This window comes from Protomyctophum bolini (assembly GCF_963924005.1).
Source record: "Protomyctophum bolini genome assembly, chromosome: 8".
In the NCBI taxonomy this organism is placed as follows: Eukaryota; Metazoa; Chordata; class Actinopteri; order Myctophiformes; family Myctophidae; genus Protomyctophum; species Protomyctophum bolini.
In genome coordinates this window covers 27,408,093-27,429,915 of record NC_137869.1, presented here as the reverse complement: position 1 = coordinate 27,429,915, position 21,823 = coordinate 27,408,093, and positions in this window count along the sequence as shown.

Here is a 21,823-nt window from a genome sequence, read left to right as displayed (position 1 = left end):
TGTAGATGGGCGAGGGCCGGAGCCCAGACGCCCGCCGACCAAGCACAACCCGGAACTCTAGATTGGTGGTATATTCCCCTCCTAACGGAGGAGCCTTACCCGAATCGGGTTACGAGCGTAAGGCGTCCCTGCAGAGCCCAAAGGGTTGCAGTGAACGTTAGGTCACCGCACTGCCCTCCAAGAGGGTGCGCCACAAACGTTGCCTGCGATCCGAAGATCCTAGCAAACATGCGGGCTTCATGCGGATTGACACCGTGCTCTTCTCCCCGACCGAAACGAGGCGAACTGCCGATCGAACAAGGCGGACGCCCCCGCACCGACCCCCACGCAAGCCCATGGGTCCCCCACCCGCCATGGCGGGCAGGCGGATCCATGAACGGCATGCCGGATCAAGCAACGAGAGCGCCCCTCGCATCCATCAACAACCCTTGCGGGCACAGTTCGGAAATACCACCAAGAAGGAGCAGAAAGCCCCGCTCCGCACCCAAAGAGCACGGGTCGGGGAACTGCTTAAGGGGCCTTGAGCCACCGCGGGCCGGGCAAAGACTGGTTGTATGCGGCACAGGCGGGCTCGGCCAACTCGGCAGCCACATCCAACCAGGGAAATTGTCTGACTACGCTGCTTCCCATAAGGGATGGCAATGAAGGTCAAATAATTTAGGCACAAGAAGTTTGAGGTGACCTCATGGGTAGGAGGACACCTCGGACCCGCCGGCCACCGCCGCGCCCGCGAGGGACACTGATCGACTGATCGACAGTAACAGTAAAAGGAGACAGGAAACAGCCGTACTGTACTGTACATTATGTGTTGCATGTCGTTATAGGTGAGCCGTACTGTACTGTACTGTACATTATGTGTCACATGTCGTTATAGGTGAGACGTAATGTACTGTACTGTACATTATGTGTCGCATGTCATTATAGGTGAACAGTACTGTACATAATGCGTCGCATGTCGTTATAGGTGAACAGTACTGTACTGTACTGTACATTATGTGTCGCATGTCGTTATAGGTGAACAGTACTGTACTGTACATAATGCGTCGCATGTCGTTATAGGTGAACAGTACTGTACTGTACTGTACATTATGTGTCTCATGTCGTTATAGGTGAACAGTACTGTACTGTACTGTACATTATGTGTCGCATGTCGTTGTAGGTGAACAGTACTGTACTGTACTGTACATAATGCGTCGCATGTCGTTATAGGTGAACAGTACTGTACTGTACATAATGCGTCGCATGTCGTTATAGGTGAACAGTACTGTACTGTACTGTACATAATGCGTCGCATGTCGTTATAGGTGAACAGTACTGTACTGTACATTATGTGTCGCATGTCGTTATAGGTGAACAGTACTGTACTGTACATAATGCGTCGCATGTCGTTATAGGTGAACAGTACTGTACTGTACTGTACATTATGTGTCGCATGTCGTTATAGGTGAACAGTACTGTACTGTACTGTACATAATGCGTCGCATGTCGTTATAGGTGAACAGTACTGTACTGTACTGTACATTATGTGTCGCATGTCATTATAGGTGAACAGTACTGTACTGTACTGTACATAATGCGTCGCATGTCGTTATAGGTGAACAGTACTGTACTGTACTGTACATTATGTGTAGCATGTCGTTATAGGTGAACAGTACTGTACATTATGTGTCGCATGTCGTTATAGGTGAACAGTACTGTACTGTACTGTACATAATGCGTCGCATGTCGTTATAGGTGAACAGTACTGTACTGTACATAATGCGTCGCATGTCGTTATAGGTGAACAGTACTGTACTGTACATTATGTGTCGCATGTCGTTATAGGTGAACAGTACTGTACTGTACTGTACATTATGTGTCGCATGTCGTTATAGGTGAACAGTACTGTATTGTACTGTACATTATGTGTCGCATGTCGTAATACCAACCCCAGTACACAGTGTGTTCAGCAAGGCCAGTTGTCGGTGTGGCAGACCTTCCTCCTGTGATGCTTTCTTCTGGGTCCCAGATGTAGTGGTGACGTGTGAAAGAAAGAGACAGATGCTCATTATTAGCTAGTTGTTGTTCTTGCTTACTGTAAATTGTTCTGGATTAAAGGCATCTGTTAAATGCCTAAATTGTAAATTGTACATTGTTGATAAAATAAAAAATATACATACAAACACCTTGCTGTGTGTGTGTATATATTTAATATTATTTAATCAACAATGTACAATTTAGGCATTTAGCAGATGCCCTTAATCCAAATAGTATAGGTAATATAGTTACCTTGCCATGATGGGACTCCAAGGAATGATGGGAAATTAAATGAAATTCTTAGATTGTCTTGAAGAAATGAAATTCGTCCATTTTTTTATTGAATGAAACACAAACACACACGCACGCACACACGCACACGTGCATTAACATCCACACCACCACAACGTCCTTATAGCCATGTAGGGTAATACGGTACGGAGCTGCACTAATTAATATCTGTTAATTTATGTCACTAGAAGAGTGACACAAATTCAACGTTTGCCACCTGGAAAGTACTACGAAAAGAGGTTAATCAAACAGAAACTACAACATTTGGACAACCTGGCGGGAAGGAAACAACAAGTTAGGGAAAACTCACACAGCTTCAACAAACACACGGCACACACATGCGCGCTCGCTCACACAGACACAGGGGGGGAGCGCCCCCCCCCCCCACACACACACACACACACACATACACACCCTTAGGCCCATCACAATTACTACATAAGTATTTGTGATAATTGCAATACTTTTGGGATAATAGTCAAAATCGTTCCCATGTTAAAAAGTAGTGGAAGTGGCAGATCTAGGAGCTCAAAACTGTTTTGATCTCGTAGATCTGATACTTTCACTATTCATGTATGTTTTATTGTAATTTAAATCATTTATGAATACTTGTGACGGGCCTAATGTACCTCAAATTTCCAGCTTGTGCGGTACATTTGCATGGGGATTCCAGACAACATAGCGCGCCCACTATCGTTGACCGGGCGGGGAGACCCCCCAGGCATCTCGACCCTATCCCCGGCGTTCGGAGGTCACTCCCCTGGCGTTCCCAAGGAGCATTCCAGACATCAAGGGCAGCCGGCATAATTTTCCTTAATAAATAATGCCTATAAATAAATAAATAAACACAAAAAAGGTGTTAAAAACAAGTGTTAGAAATGACTACACCTGTACGTGCCCATCGGCCTACTTGAGAACGATGCAACTAGGGAACCTGATAATACCCGTTGTCAACTTGTCATAGCACCCGTTTTAACGGGTCCCTTTTGTGCCCATACTGTATATGGAGGTCTCTACTGTATCTGTCTGTCTGTGCCTGAAGAGTGCAAACTGACTGTGACAAGTGGTTAAGTAATCAATTAGCAGCTGTGGGGTTGCCGTGGCAATCAATTGGCTGAGGCAGAGACTGGCAATTGCACAGGTGAGCGACTTGGGCTCATTAGGTCCACTGGCAGAGCCTGACGAGAGCCTTTTGTGGCGTTGCTGGACAACCGTGTTTGCCACCGACCCCTAATTGCTACTCCACTACATCTCAGAGGCAAATATTATGCTTTTACTCCACTACATTTATTATTATTTTAAATCTCTGAAATGACAAATACAAATAAACGAATAAGACCATTGCTGCGTCTAAAGCAACCAACTATACCAAAGATTATCAAACATTAGCCAAATTGGTAATTACATCAGAAAGGCAAAGATTTTGAAAATAACAGCTCGCAGTTCAAGGTATTGCCACTGCAATGCTGAAAAATACAATATTTCTAACAGCAATGATGAATACTATTAAAAAGTATAAGCAGTGTTGGAATTCTCATTTCTGAGGACAACTTTAGTTTTTTTCAACCAAGGTTCATGTTTTAGGTTGTTATTAGAGAAAGCAAAAGATGAGTGTTTATTGGTTTATTTTCATTTGCTGCTTTCTTTCGTTTTAACGATTTTAGCAATTTTTGACACGGGGGTGGGGGCATTCGAACATGGGGCTAAATACATTTATTTTACAAAATGTTATGGCAATTTCTTTAATATTATTTACTATAGTCCTACTAGACCACAGGAAATGACATCTGGCCACAGAAGATCACGGGATCAACTGAATGTGTAGGAGGATACTGTTCACATTCAACAGATCCTGTGATCTTTTGTGGCCAGATGTAATTTCCTGGGGTCTAGTAGGACTATAGCAAAAAAAATAATAATAGCATTTTGTAAAAAATAAATAGAAATAAACATATTTAGCCCCATGTTGGAATGCCCCCCCCCCCCCATTTCAAAAATGGGTAAAAATCGCTAAAACGAAAGAAAGCAGCAAATGAAAGAAAATGTGCTCATATTTTACTTTCTCTAATAACCTAAAACATGAATCTAACGTTGTCCTTTAAGTAAAAGTATCAATAGTGCTGTATAGAAATACTGTTTCTGTAAAAGTCCAGAATTTAAAATGTACTTCAACAAAAGTACAACAGTATTAGTTTTAAAAATGTACATAAAGTACCAAAAGTAGAAAGTAGTCATTCTGCAAAATGTCCCTTTACAAGTTTTCAAATGTGAGGTTGTAGATCTGCTATTTTTGAAAGATCCTGAAAATGTGGCGCAAATCTTTCAGAGCGAACATTTAACTAAAATCTTTGCTTCCATTTATTTTTTGTAATAAATATAAAAAATAATCTGCAAAGTAACTAGTAACTAATGTTTTCAAATAAATGCAGTGGAGGTAAAAGTATAATATTTGGATTCGAGATGTAGTGGTTCGTAGAAGTTAAAAATATTGGGGAAAAACTCAAGTGCAAATGCCTCAAAATGTTAACGGATGACCAAAACCTACTCAAATTCCCTCAAACGGTTTTTAACATTGTAACATTTTAACATTATTGTAGTAACCATATCAGTGTAAGGCTAATGACATTGAAACACTGCAATACATTGTAATTTTGAAAATTACAATATTAATATAATATGCTATTACAATTTGTAATAGCATTGTAACACTATGTAACTAAATAAATAAATTCCAACTCACCAGTCTGCCAGGTCCACAGGCCGGGGAGAGGCAGGGAGCCAAATCTGTACCTCTCCCCCACGCTGTTCTGAGGAGGAGAGGCAGGGAGCCAAATCTGTACCTCTCCCCCACGCTGTTCTGAGGAGGAGAGGCAGGGAGCCAAATCTGTACCTCTCCCCCACGCTGTTCTGAGGAGGAGAGGCAGGGAGCCAAATCTGTACCTCTCCCCCACGCTGTTCTGAGGAGGAGAGGCAGGGAGCCAAATCTGTACCTCTCCCCCACGCTGTTCTGAGGAGGGTTCCAGACAAGAGCACCAGGCATCATTCTCCTTTAGAAATAAACAAGAAAAAGGATATATATTAAAAAGAAAAACATCAGAACCGTCTGAAGTGAGTGGTAAAGGATAGGAAAGGTACTATGTTTACCCAGGGTAACTGGATTAAGGAAAGGAAAGGTTTTAACATTATTGTAGTAACCATAACAGTGTAAGGCTAATGACATTGAAACACTGCAATACATTGTAATATTGTAAATTACAATATTAATATAATATGCTATTACAATTTGTAATAGCATTGTAACACTATGTAACTAAATAAATAAATTCCAACTCACCAGTCTGCCAGGTCCACAGGCCGGGGAGAGGCAGGGAGCCAAATCTGTACCTCTCCCTCACGCTGTTCTGAGGAGGAGAGGCAGGGAGCCAAATCTGTACCTCTCCCCCACGCTGTTCTGAGGAGGAGAGGCAGGGAGCCAAATCTGTACCTCTCCCCCACGCTGTTCTGAGGAGGAGAGGCAGGGAGCCAAATCTGTACCTCTCCCCCACGCTGTTCTGAGGAGGAGAGGCAGGGAGCCAAATCTGTACCTCTCCCCCACGCTGTTCTGAGGAGGAGAGGCAGGGAGCCAAATCTGTACCTCTCCCCCACGCTGTTCTGAGGAGGGTTCCAGATCCCCCACCGCCGTTCTGAGGAGGGTTCCAGACAAGGGTTGTACTGTACTGTACATTATGTGTCGCATGTCGTTATAGGTGAGCCGTACTGTACTGTACATTATGTGTCGCATGTCGTTATAGGTGAACAGTACTGTACTGTACTGTACATTATGTGTCGCATGTCGTTATAGGTGAACAGTACTGTACTGTACTGTACATTATGTGTCGCATGTCGTTTTAGGTGAACAGTACTGTACTGTACATAATGCGTCGCATGTCGTTATAGGTGAACAGTACTGTACTGTACATAATGCGTCGCATGTCGTTATAGGTGAACAGTACTGTACTGTACTGTACATAATGCGTCGCATGTCGTTATAGGTGAACAGTACTGTACTGTACATAATGCGTCGCATGTCGTTATAGGTGAACAGTACTGTACTGTACATAATGCGTCGCATGTCGTTATAGGTGAACAGTACTGTACTGTACTGTACATAATGCGTCGCATGTCGTTATAGGTGAACAGTACTGTACTGTACTGTACATTATGTGTCGCATGTCGTTATAGGTGAGCCGTACTGTACTGTACTGTACATTATGTGTCGCATGTCGTTATAGGTGAACAGTACTGTACTGTACTGTACATTATGTGTCGCATGTCGTTATAGGTGAACAGTACTGTACTGTACTGTACATAATGCGTCGCATGTCGTTATAGGTGAACAGTACTGTACTGTACTGTACATTATGTGTTGCATGTCGTTATAGGTGAACAGTACATTACTGTACTGTACTGTACATAATGCGTCGCATGTCGTTATAGGTGAACAGTACTGTACTGTACTGTACATAATGCGTCGCATGTCGTTATAGGTGAACAGTACTGTACTGTACTGTACATTATGTGTCGCATGTCGTTATAGGTGAACAGTACTGTACTGTACTGTACATTATGTGTCGCATGTCGTTATAGGTGAACAGTACTGTACTGTACTGTACATTATGTGTCGCATGTCGTTATAGGTGAACAGTACTGTACTGTACTGTACATAATGCGTCGCATGTCGTTATAGGTGAACAGTACTGTACTGTACTGTACATAATGCGTCGCATGTCGTTATAGGTGAACAGTACTGTACTGTACTGTACATAATGCGTCGCATGTCGTTATAGGTGAACAGTACTGTACTGTACTGTACATTATGTGTCGCATGTCGTTATAGGTGAACAGTACTGTACTGTACTGTACATTATGTGTCGCATGTCGTTATAGGTGAACAGTACTGTACTGTACATAATGCGTCGCATGTCGTTATAGGTGAACAGTACTGTACTGTACATAATGCGTCGCATGTCGTTATAGGTGAACAGTACTGTACTGTACTGTACATAATGCGTCGCATGTCGTTATAGGTGAACAGTACTGTACTGTACATAATGCGTCGCATGTCGTTATAGGTGAACAGTACTGTACTGTACATAATGCGTCGCATGTCGTTATAGGTGAACAGTACTGTACTGTACTGTACATAATGCGTCGCATGTCGTTATAGGTGAACAGTACTGTACTGTACTGTACATTATGTGTCGCATGTCGTTATAGGTGAGCCGTACTGTACTGTACTGTACATTATGTGTCGCATGTCGTTATAGGTGAACAGTACTGTACTGTACTGTACATTATGTGTCGCATGTCGTTATAGGTGAACAGTACTGTACTGTACTGTACATAATGCGTCGCATGTCGTTATAGGTGAACAGTACTGTACTGTACATTATGTGTTGCATGTCGTTATAGGTGAACAGTACATTACTGTACTGTACTGTACATAATGCGTCGCATGTCGTTATAGGTGAACAGTACTGTACTGTACTGTACATAATGCGTCGCATGTCGTTATAGGTGAACAGTACTGTACTGTACTGTACATTATGTGTCGCATGTCGTTATAGGTGAGCCGTACTGTACTGTACATTATGTGTCGCATGTCGTTATAGGTGAACAGTACTGTACTGTACTGTACATTATGTGTCGCATGTCGTTATAGGTGAACAGTACTGTACTGTACTGTACATAATGCGTCGCATGTCGTTATAGGTGAACAGTACTGTACTGTACTGTACATTATGTGTCGCATGTCGTTATAGGTGAACAGTACTGTACTGTACTGTACATAATGCGTCGCATGTCGTTATAGGTGAACAGTACTGTACTGTACTGTACATAATGCGTCGCATGTCGTTATAGGTGAACAGTACTGTACTGTACTGTACATAATGCGTCGCATGTCGTTATAGGTGAACAGTACTGTACTGTACTGTACATTATGTGTCGCATGTCGTTATAGGTGAACAGTACTGTACTGTACTGTACATTATGTGTCGCATGTCGTTATAGGTGAACAGTACTGTACTGTACTGTACATAATGCGTCGCATGTCGTTATAGGTGAACAGTACTGTACTGTACTGTACATAATGCGTCGCATGTCGTTATAGGTGAACAGTACTGTACTGTACTGTACATAATGCGTCGCATGTCGTTATAGGTGAACAGTACTGTACTGTACTGTACATTATGTGTCGCATGTCGTTATAGGTGAACAGTACTGTACTGTACTGTACATAATGCGTCGCATGTCGTTATAGGTGAACAGTACTGTACTGTACATTATGTGTCGCATGTCGTTATAGGTGAACAGTGCTGTACTGTACATAATGCGTCGCATGTCGTTATAGGTGAACAGTACTGTACTGTACTGTACATAATGCGTCGCATGTCGTTATAGGTGAACTGTACTGTACTGTACATAATGCGTCGCATGTCGTTATAGGTGAACAGTACTGTACTGTACTGTACATAATGCGTCGCATGTCGTTATAGGTGAACAGTACTGTACTGTACTGTACATTATGTGTCGCATGTCGTTATAGGTGAATCACTCTACATCTGAAATCAGGGGGACGAAGCTCAGAGGCGCTGCGAACCCCAAAAGCGGAATCACAAGGATTCCGAAGGACAATTCCAATCTGAATTCAAGGGGACGAAGTGCCTAGGCACTGCGACACCCCAAATGCGGAACCACAGGGATTCCGAAGGATACCGAGGGACATACACAACCCACCGAGACGGTTTAAATGGTTGTATGCGGCACAGACGGGCGAGGACCGAAGTCCAAACGCTCGGCAGCCACATCCAGCCAGGACCAAAGCAGAAGGCGCCCCTCTCCCACTCCCTTACGGGTGTAGGCCAGGACGCCTCTACTTTACTGTGGGGCCTTGAGCCCACGCGGGCCGGGCAAAGAGTGGTTGTACGCAGTGTAGATGGGCGAGGGCCGGAGCCCAGACGCCCGCCGACCAAGCACAACCCGGAACTCTAGATTGGTGGTATATTCCCCTCCTAACGGAGGAGCCTTACCCGAATCGGGTTACGAGCGTAAGGCGTCCCTGCAGAGCCCAAAGGGTTGCAGTGAACGTTAGGTCACCGCACTGCCCTCCAAGAGGGTGCGCCACAAACGTTGCCTGCGATCCGAAGATCCTAGCAAACATGCGGGCTTCATGCGGATTGACACCGTGCTCTTCCCCCCGACCGAAACGAGGCGAACTGCCGATCGAACAAGGCGGACGCCCCCGCACCGACCCCCACGCAAGCCCATGGGTCCCCCACCCGCCATGGCGGGCAGGCGGATCCATGAACGGCATGCCGGATCAAGCAACGAGAGCGCCCCTCGCATCCATCAACAACCCTTGCGGGCACAGTTCGGAAATACCACCAAGAAGGAGCAGAAAGCCCCGCTCCGCACCCAAAGAGCACGGGTCGGGGAACTGCTTAAGGGGCCTTGAGCCCCCGCGGGCCGGGCAAAGACTGGTTGTATGCGGCACAGGCGGGCTCGGCCAACTCGGCAGCCACATCCAACCAGGGAAATTGTCTGACTACGCTGCTTCCCATAAGGGATGGCAATGAAGGTCAAATAATTTAGGCACAAGAAGTTTGAGGTGACCTCATGGGTAGGAGGACACCTCGGACCCGCCGGCCACCGCCGCGCCCGCGAGGGACACTGATCGACTGATCGACAGTAACAGTAAAAGGAGACAGGAAACAGCCGTACTGTACTGTACATTATGTGTTGCATGTCGTTATAGGTGAGCCATACTGTACTGTACTGTACTGTACTGTACATTATGTGTCGCATGTCGTTATAGGTGAACAGTACTGTACTGTACTGTACATAATGCGTCGCATGTCGTTATAGGTGAACAGTACTGTACTGTACTGTACTGTACATTATGTGTCGCATGTCGTTATAGGTGAACAGTACTGTACTGTACTGTACATAATGCGTCGCATGTCGTTATAGGTGAACAGTACTGTACTGTACTGTACATTATGTCGCATGTCGTTATAGGTGAACAGTACTGTACTGTACTGTACATTATGTGTCGCATGTCGTTATAGGTGAACAGTACTGTACTGTACTGTACATAATGCGTCGCATGTCGTTATAGGTGAACAGTACTGTACTGTACATAATGCGTCGCATGTCGTTATAGGTGAACAGTACTGTACTGTACTGTACATAATGCGTCGCATGTCGTTATAGGTGAACAGTACTGTACTGTACTGTACATTATGTGTCGCATGTCGTTATAGGTGAACAGTACTGTACTGTACTGTACATAATGCGTCGCATGTCGTTATAGGTGAACAGTACTGTACTGTACTGTACATTATGTGTCGCATGTCGTTATAGGTGAACTGTACTGTACTGTACATAATGCGTCGCATGTCGTTATAGGTGAACAGTACTGTACTGTACATAATGCGTCGCATGTCGTTATAGGTGAACAGTACTGTACTGTACTGTACATAATGCGTCGCATGTCGTTATAGGTGAACAGTACTGTACTGTACTGTACATTATGTGTCGCATGTCGTTATAGGTGAACAGTACTGTACTGTACTGTACATAATGCGTCGCATGTCGTTATAGGTGAACAGTACTGTACTGTACATAATGCGTCGCATGTCGTTATAGGTGAACAGTACTGTACTGTACTGTACATAATGCGTCGCATGTCGTTATAGGTGAACAGTACTGTACTGTACATTATGTGTCGCATGTCGTTATAGGTGAACAGTACTGTACTGTACTGTACATAATGCGTCGCATGTCGTTATAGGTGAACAGTACTGTACTGTACTGTACATTATGTGTCGCATGTCGTTATAGGTGAACAGTACTGTACTGTACTGTACATAATGCGTCGCATGTCGTTATAGGTGAACAGTACTGTACTGTACATAATGCGTCGCATGTCGTTATAGGTGAACAGTACTGTACTGTACTGTACTGTACGGTACATAATGCGTCGCATGTCGTTATAGGTGAACAGTACTGTACTGTACTGTACATTATGTGTCGCATGTCGTTATAGGTGAACAGTACTGTACTGTACTGTACATAATGCGTCGCATGTCGTTATAGGTGAACAGTACTGTACTGTACATAATGCGTCGCATGTCGTTATAGGTGAACAGTACTGTACTGTACATAATGCGTCGCATGTCGTTATAGGTGAACAGTACTGTACTGTACTGTACATTATGTGTCGCATGTCGTTATAGGTGAACAGTACTGTACTGTACATAATGCGTCGCATGTCGTTATAGGTGAACAGTACTGTACTGTACATTATGTGTCGCATGTCGTTATAGGTGAACAGTACATTACTGTACTGTACTGTACATAATGCGTCGCATGTCGTTATAGGTAAACAGTACTGTACTGTACTGTACATTATGTGTCGCATGTCGTTATAGGTGAACAGTACTGTACTGTACTGTACATAATGCGTCGCATGTCGTTATAGGTGAACAGTACTGTACTGTACTGTACATTATGTGTCGCATGTCGTTATAGGTGAACAGTACTGTACTGTACTGTACATTATGTGTCGCATGTCGTTATAGGTGAACAGTACTGTACTGTACTGTACATAATGCGTCGCATGTCGTTATAGGTGAACAGTACTGTACTGTACTGGACATAATGCGTCACATGTCGTTATAGGTGAACAGTACTGTACTGTACTGTACATTATGTGTCGCATGTCGTTATAGGTGAACAGTACTGTACTGTACTGTACTGTACATAATGCGTCGCATGTCGTTATAGGTGAACAGTACATTACTGTACTGTACTGTACATAATGCGTCGCATGTCGTTATAGGTAAACAGTACTGTACTGTACTGTACATTATGTGTCGCATGTCGTTATAGGTGAGCCATACTGTACTGTACTGTACTGTACTGTACATTATGTGTCGCATGTCGTTATAGGTGAACAGTACTGTACTGTACTGTACATAATGCGTCGCATGTCGTTATAGGTGAACAGTACTGTACTGTACTGTACTGTACATTATGTGTCGCATGTCGTTATAGGTGAACAGTACTGTACTGTACTGTACATAATGCGTCGCATGTCGTTATAGGTGAACAGTACTGTACTGTACTGTACATTATGTCGCATGTCGTTATAGGTGAACAGTACTGTACTGTACTGTACATTATGTGTCGCATGTCGTTATAGGTGAACAGTACTGTACTGTACTGTACATAATGCGTCGCATGTCGTTATAGGTGAACAGTACTGTACTGTACATAATGCGTCGCATGTCGTTATAGGTGAACAGTACTGTACTGTACTGTACATAATGCGTCGCATGTCGTTATAGGTGAACAGTACTGTACTGTACTGTACATTATGTGTCGCATGTCGTTATAGGTGAACAGTACTGTACTGTACTGTACATAATGCGTCGCATGTCGTTATAGGTGAACAGTACTGTACTGTACTGTACATTATGTGTCGCATGTCGTTATAGGTGAACTGTACTGTACTGTACATAATGCGTCGCATGTCGTTATAGGTGAACAGTACTGTACTGTACATAATGCGTCGCATGTCGTTATAGGTGAACAGTACTGTACTGTACTGTACATAATGCGTCGCATGTCGTTATAGGTGAACAGTACTGTACTGTACTGTACATTATGTGTCGCATGTCGTTATAGGTGAACAGTACTGTACTGTACTGTACATAATGCGTCGCATGTCGTTATAGGTGAACAGTACTGTACTGTACATAATGCGTCGCATGTCGTTATAGGTGAACAGTACTGTACTGTACTGTACATAATGCGTCGCATGTCGTTATAGGTGAACAGTACTGTACTGTACATTATGTGTCGCATGTCGTTATAGGTGAACAGTACTGTACTGTACTGTACATAATGCGTCGCATGTCGTTATAGGTGAACAGTACTGTACTGTACTGTACATTATGTGTCGCATGTCGTTATAGGTGAACAGTACTGTACTGTACTGTACATAATGCGTCGCATGTCGTTATAGGTGAACAGTACTGTACTGTACATAATGCGTCGCATGTCGTTATAGGTGAACAGTACTGTACTGTACTGTACTGTACGGTACATAATGCGTCGCATGTCGTTATAGGTGAACAGTACTGTACTGTACTGTACATTATGTGTCGCATGTCGTTATAGGTGAACAGTACTGTACTGTACTGTACATAATGCGTCGCATGTCGTTATAGGTGAACAGTACTGTACTGTACATAATGCGTCGCATGTCGTTATAGGTGAACAGTACTGTACTGTACATAATGCGTCGCATGTCGTTATAGGTGAACAGTACTGTACTGTACTGTACATTATGTGTCGCATGTCGTTATAGGTGAACAGTACTGTACTGTACATAATGCGTCGCATGTCGTTATAGGTGAACAGTACTGTACTGTACATTATGTGTCGCATGTCGTTATAGGTGAACAGTACATTACTGTACTGTACTGTACATAATGCGTCGCATGTCGTTATAGGTAAACAGTACTGTACTGTACTGTACATTATGTGTCGCATGTCGTTATAGGTGAACAGTACTGTACTGTACTGTACATAATGCGTCGCATGTCGTTATAGGTGAACAGTACTGTACTGTACTGTACATTATGTGTCGCATGTCGTTATAGGTGAACAGTACTGTACTGTACTGTACATTATGTGTCGCATGTCGTTATAGGTGAACAGTACTGTACTGTACTGTACATAATGCGTCGCATGTCGTTATAGGTGAACAGTACTGTACTGTACTGGACATAATGCGTCACATGTCGTTATAGGTGAACAGTACTGTACTGTACTGTACATTATGTGTCGCATGTCGTTATAGGTGAACAGTACTGTACTGTACTGTACTGTACATAATGCGTCGCATGTCGTTATAGGTGAACAGTACATTACTGTACTGTACTGTACATAATGCGTCGCATGTCGTTATAGGTAAACAGTACTGTACTGTACTGTACATTATGTGTCGCATGTCGTTATAGGTGAACAGTACTGTACTGTACTGTACATAATGCGTCGCATGTCGTTATAGGTGAACAGTACTGTACTGTACTGTACATTATGTGTCGCATGTCGTTATAGGTGAACAGTACTGTACTGTACTGTACATTATGTGTCGCATGTCGTTATAGGTGAACAGTACTGTACTGTACTGTACATAATGCGTCGCATGTCGTTATAGGTGAACAGTACTGTACTGTACATAATGCGTCGCATGTCGTTATAGGTGAACAGTACTGTACTGTACTGTACATAATGCGTCGCATGTCGTTATAGGTGAACAGTACTGTACTGTACTGTACATTATGTGTCGCATGTCGTTATAGGTGAACAGTACTGTACTGTACTGTACATAATGCGTCGCATGTCGTTATAGGTGAACAGTACTGTACATTATGTGTCGCATGTCGTTATAGGTGAACAGTGCTGTACTGTACATAATGCGTCGCATGTCGTTAAAGGTGAACCGTACCGTTACTGGGTTAACGATCCCCATTTCCTGTCAGCCTACTTTCTATCCCTTCATAAAATAAAATAAAGGCGAAAGACACCAAAAAAAAAAGAAAAAAAAAAAGGCCTGTCTTGGTTTAAAGCCCACTCACCACGACAAGGTGCAGGCCGAGAGTGGGGAACACAGCACAAGAACACATAATAATATATTTTTTATTTATAACGCACTTTACATTTGAAGCAAATCTCAAAGTGCTACAGGCAGAAAAATGTAAAAGAAAAATAAGAATAAAACAGTTAAAACAGCACACACTTTATGAGCAGTCCAAGTAGCATGACTGTCATTAGCAATAGTGGTTAGGAGTCAAGATATGTAGCATCATCTGTTGTAGTATGTGATCTGTCACTTAATATATAGCTTCTGTAACCCTGAGAGAAAGAAAGAGAACAAAACAAAAGAAAAATGCTCATTATTAGCAGGTTGTTGTTCTTGCTTACTGTAAATTGTTCTGGATTACGGGCCTCTGTTAAATGCTTAAATTGTACATTGTTGATAAAATATTATAAATATATACAGACCTTGCTGTGTGTGTATATATTTAATATTATTTAATCAACAATGTACAATTTAGGCATTTAGCAGATGCCCTTAATCCATATAGTAAAGGTAATAGTTACCTTGCCATGATGGGAGTCCAATGAATGATGGGAAATTAAATGAAATTCATAGATTGGCTTGAAGAAATGAAATTCGTCAATTGTTTCATTGAATGAAACACACGCACACACTCTCCTATACACGCATGCACGCGTGCATTAACATCCACACCACCACAACGTCCTAATAGCTATAGGGTAATACGGTACGGAGCTGCACTACGGTAATTCATATGTTAATTTATGTCACTAGAAAAGTGACACAAATTCAACGTTTGCCACGTGGAAAGTACTACAAAAGGGGGTTAATCAAACAGAAACTACAACATTTGGCCAACCTGGCGGGAAGGAAAGTACAGGATAGGGAAAACATTTGGCCAACCTGGCGGGAAGGAAACAACCTTGGGAAGGAAACAAGATATTCAACAGTTGGTACTTTGAAGAGATGTGAAGAGATGAAATCTGAAACCTGAAACTAGAGAAGAGAGAAAACTAGACTAAAGACCTTGGTACGGGAGGCCGGGTAGCAGAGCACAATGGACGGGGGTCGCACGAGGGACCGCTGGGTACGACCCGGTTCCTGCACAACCCAGTTCCTGCACGACCCGCCTGCCCATTATGCCTGATTATCCCAGATTCAACCCATACCCCGGGGAGAACTACACTATAACTGACGTAGATCCAGCGTCGTCCAGCTCGTAGATTCAATGTTGTCAACGTCGGGCCCCAAATTCAACATGCTCGTAGATTACACGTCGCGTCGGGCCAATCAAAAACAGATTCAACACACACACGGCAAACACATGCACGCACACACAGACACAGACAACCCCCCCCACACACACACACCCCCACACACACCCTTAGGCCCATCACCAAGTATTTGTGATAATCGCAATACTTTTGGGATAATAGTCATAATCGCTCCCATGTTAGAAAGTAGTGGAAGTAGCAGATCTAGGAGCTCAAAACTGTTTTGATCTCATAGATCTGCTACTTTCACAATTCATGTATTTGTTTTTGCAATTTAAATAATTTATTAATACTTGTGACAGGCCTAATGTACCTCAATGTACCAGCTTGAGCGGTACATTTGCATGGGGATTCCAGACAACATAGCGCGCCCACTATCGTTGACCGGGCGAGGAGACCCCCCAGGCATCTCGACCCTATCCCCGGCGTTCGGAGGTCACTCCCCTGGCGTTCCCAAGGAGCATTCCAGACATCAAGGACAGCCGGCATAATTTTCCTTAATAAATAATGCCTATAAATAAATAAACAAAAAAACAACAAAAAACAAGTGTTAGAAATGACTACACCTGTACGTGCCCATCGGCCTACTTGAGAACGATGCAACTAGGGAACCTAATAATACCCGTTGTCAACTTGTCATAGCACCCGTTTTAACGGGTCCCTTTTGTGCCCTTACTGTATATGGAGGTCTCTACTGTATCTGTCTGTCTGTGCCTGAAGAGTGCAAACTGACTGGAAAAAGTGGACTGGTTAAGTAATCAATTGGCAAGTGTGGGGTTGCCATGGCAATCAATTGGCTGAGGCAGAGGCTGGAAATTGCACAGGTGAGGCCGGGGGCTGATTGGGCCCACTGGCAGAGCCTGACCATGTGTGCTATGACAAGTTGAAAATAGCCGATCTACAAGCTCACAACAGCTCGCAGTGCAAGGTATTACCACTGCAATGCTGTAGCTAAAGAAAAAAATACAATCTTTCTAACAGCAATGCAATGATGAATACTATTTAAAGGTATTCATAAGCAGTGTTGGAATAAATACTCTCATTTCTGACTTGGACAACTTTAGTTGTTTTCAACCAAGGTTCATGTTTTAGGCTCTGATTAGAGAAAGTAAAAGATGAGTGTTAATTTGTTCATTTTAATTTGCTGCTTTCTTTCGTTTTAAATTCGAACATGGGGCTAGAAAATGTTATGATGATTTCTTTAATAATATTTACTATAGTCCTACTAGACCCCTGGAAATGGCATCTGGCCTCAGAATATCACGGGATCAACTGAATGTGAAGGAGGATACTGGGGGGGGATGCCATACTGTGTGTCATAGGCTCAATATGTCAGTTTGTCACCTCACCCTTGACATTCAACAGATCCCGTGATCTTTTGTGGCCAGATGTAATTGTATGGGGTCTAGTAGGACTTCACTATAGTGTAGTAAAACAAATCGCTATAACATATTTAGCCCCATGTTCGAATGGCCCCCGCCCATGTCAAAAATAGGTAAAATCGCTAAAACGAAAGAAAGCAGCAAATGAAAGAAAATGTATGCTCATCTTTTACTTTCTCTAATGACCTAAAAAACATGAACATTGGGTGAAAAAATAGTCCAGAATTGTAAATGTACAAAATATTTGGTTTTAAAAATTTACATAAAGTACCAAAAGTAGAAAGTATAGTAATTCTACAGAATGTCCCATTACAAGTTTTCAAATGTGAGCTTGTAGATCGGCTACTTTTGTATACATGTATACAGGACTGAAGTGGTTAATGCATGTTTTGTAATAAATATTTAAAAAAATCTGCAAAGTAACTAGTAACAAATGTTTTCAAATAAATGTAGTGGAGGTAGAAGGATAATATTTGGATCCCAGATGTAGTTGTAAATGAATGATTGTCCTTTTGATCAACGTTTGCCTGTCATCTCTCCTAATAGGTGGTACCAACATCAATACAGAATGGATGGAATTGTGGACAAAATATTTTATAGAAGTGTATATTTGTTAGTCTCTAGTCTAAATGTTCTGGTGAATTGAAAATGGTGGACCCTATTGTAAACAAGTGTAATGCTGTCCACAGTAACAGTCCTTGTATTGAGTTGTGCTTTCATGTGAAATGTAGCCATGCTGCAAAACTGTTACTTCAATCAATTTTATCCGACACAACAAAACATTCTAATAGCCTATATATATAGTTTTGGATCCGAGTAATTCTCATGATCTCATCAAACGGTGGTTCCGTGGCTCAAATGGGTCTGAGAGGCTAAATGTAGCTCTTCTCAACAACATTGACGACACAGGCGGTTCTTTATGAACGGGCATTTATTGGGCATTCTTCTCATCCCAGCTGTTCCATGCCTGGTTAACCATGCCCACACAAAAAAAACAATAAACACACAACACAAACAACCAGCGAAGCGCGTCACGATACAAACATTGACCAAACAAACAACAAATGTAGAAAATGCGCGATGCGCAGGCGAGCGCGTCCATCAAACAAAAACAACGCAACAAACACCAATCCAAACACAACAATATACCTCGTTGGCCGGCGGCCTGTCGCGGAAAATCCCCCTGCATCCCGAGTTGCTTAGAGTCCTTTGAAATGTCTCTTTGACTTAATGTTCTTATAACTTTAGCAGCGCAAACGCACTACACTGCTGCACGCGTAGCCTACTGCTTCCTTGTGCAGACCAGAGTCTGAATGAGAGAGACACGGCTTATTGCACCACCTGTGTGCAATGGCAGGCAATCACGCATCAATCAGTCAACCATCGTCCAGTGTTGCTACTGAACTGACAGACAGAGAACCTGGCTCTGCCTCAGAAAGTTATCATCACATGTTTTAGATTTTAACCTTAAATTAAATCAATTATGAACCACATATTTATTGTAGGCCTACATCGTGAAATTGCTATGAATTATTCTTTATAAACGTATGACCACCATGAGCTGTTGTATCCCAGCTATTCCAAAGCAAACACTTCAATAACAGCACTTACAAATGTCATCAAACGGTGGTCCGTGGCTCAAATGGGTCTGAATTCTGATGGCTAAATGTCATCAAATGGTGGTCCGTGGCTCAAGTGGGTCTGATATAGGGCTAAATGTCATCAAACGGTGGTCCGTGGCTCAAATGGGTCTGATATAGGGCTAAATGTCATCAAATGGTGGTCCGTGGCTCAAATGGGTCTGATATAGGGCTATATGTCATCAAATGGTGGTCCGTGGCTCAAAAGCAGAATAAATAGGCTAATGGACCTTGAAAACCCTGAGCTAAATAAGCTAAACAGTAGCGTAGCCCAAGCCAACACCTGCAAACACTCGACCCACCTGATTTTGATAGACCGCAGAACTGAGGACTTAAGTTTCCACAGCTTCTTGTTGTAGAAGATTTTTTTGTTGTTTTTCTCCAGCCTGTTAAAAACAACACAGACGGCCTACTCGCTGTCCATGTCAATTAAATGTTATGTTACGAGTTATTCATTAAAACAAACGGCATATTGTAGCAACAAACACTCTAGCAGCGTGGTGGTGTTGGCGTGTGGTTACACCAAAGGGTGGCGTGAGCGACCTGAGGGCGTCCCGTGCACCGCAGCTCAAGGAAACCCCCCCCTCCCCGCATGCACGCACAAACGCACGCGCGCGCGCACACACAAACACAATGTATATGTATTTATTCATTCATTCATTTCATGACAGTAAAACTGAATTGGCTGCATTGAAGTGTATGATTCAACTTTTCATGGTATATATTATGGCTTATAGTAAAAAGGCATGACGAAATATTAAAGAAGAGTAAAGCTCCAGTTGCCACGTATTGCTGTACTGCAATATATTTTGATGAGAAATATTTTTTTATGGAATATTTTATATTGGGTAAAATATACCCGCGTGTTTGGTGATGGTGTATAAAAAATATGTTTAGTGTTCTAGGGTTAATAATAAGGTAACAAACATTATGTCATATGAATGTAACAGTGTTGAACTCTGCTGTCAGATGACAAGTCAACATTGGTGTATGGCGTCTCGCCGAGAGGCTAAAGCGGGGAAACGTTTTAGCTGTCAGACTCGCTCGCTGCTTTAGTCGTTGTCTGCATGAGAATCACTGCTCCAGGCCAGGGTACTGCTTTTGTTATATTTTATTAAACTTAGAACAAATACCACAGTGAATCACAGCATAATGAAAGCGATTGCGGTCAACGAAGTTGGACCTTCCCCGTTCACCCCCTCTCTCCTTCCATTCATGAAACTAGAATTTCGGCCCCCTTCGGGGGCCTCATCCCAGTGTCGTTGCAGCGCAATATGGGAAGAAAGAAATTGCCGGAGTTGACAGACTCCACTTCATGTTTCAGCAGTGTTTTTAAACTCAGTAGTGTGCCCTGCACACAGCGCACACTCGCAATTGCAGCTGGAGGGCGACGCGACACACACACGCCAACACACACACACACAGAGCGATGTGTGGATAAATCAGTGTGTAGGCTGCAACAATGATTTCATAAAGTGTAGTTTAGTTTGAACAGGCAACTAATGTAGTGATAGATTAATTGAATGGGCCTGAATAGATAGATAGATAGATTTCTTTATTTTTGTGTCATGCACCAAAGGCGCCCAGCCCACATGGGCTTACAGGACACACCATATCATTGCATTCAATATTGCATTGTGTACAATAAACAGATATGTTTTGTTGATATTCCCTTTTTTTTTTTACACAAACAAAAGATTCCACTTCATGTTTCAGCTGTGTTTTTAAACTCAGTAGTGTGCCCTGCACACAGTGCACACTCGCAATTGCAGCTGGAGGGCGACGCGACACACACACACACACACACACACACACACACACACACACACACACACACACACACACACAGAGCGATGTGTGGATAAATCACTGTGATTTGGGAAATGCGCACGCAAGCACAGAATGCACGGCGTTACAGGATTGTATAGGTCAGCAGTTTTGGTGTGACACACACGGCTTCCACATTTAGCTTCATACTGGGTGAAAGTGTCGTTATATAGGCGAGTAATAATTGCGGCTGGAGGGCGACGCGACACACACACACACACACAGGGCGATGTAGTAAATATAGGCGAGTATTAATAATGTGCATGGATAGTGCGTGAGTTTGGGTTCAAATCTGCGCACACTGGCAATTGCAGCTGGAGGGCGACGCGCCACACACACACACACACGATGTGATTTGGGAAAAGCACTGAAAGAACAAACGATGCACGGGCGTGCAAGCGATTAAGCACGCACAGGCAAATGTTTACACACACACACACACACACACACACACACACACACACGATGTGATTTGGGAAAAGCACAGAAAGAACAAACGATGCACGGGCGTGCAAATGATTAAGCACGCACAGAAGCACGCACAGGCAAATGTTTGGAGAAGCTGAGAAGCACACGCATGCAACATGCTGTGATGACCTGTTTTGGTTTCTTTTGCGTGACTGGCTCGCAAACGTTTGGCGTGTGGCGTGTATTGAGAAAGTGCGGAGCGTTTTCGTCGTGGCATGATGTATTCCAGTCCAGTTGTTGGCGGTGGCA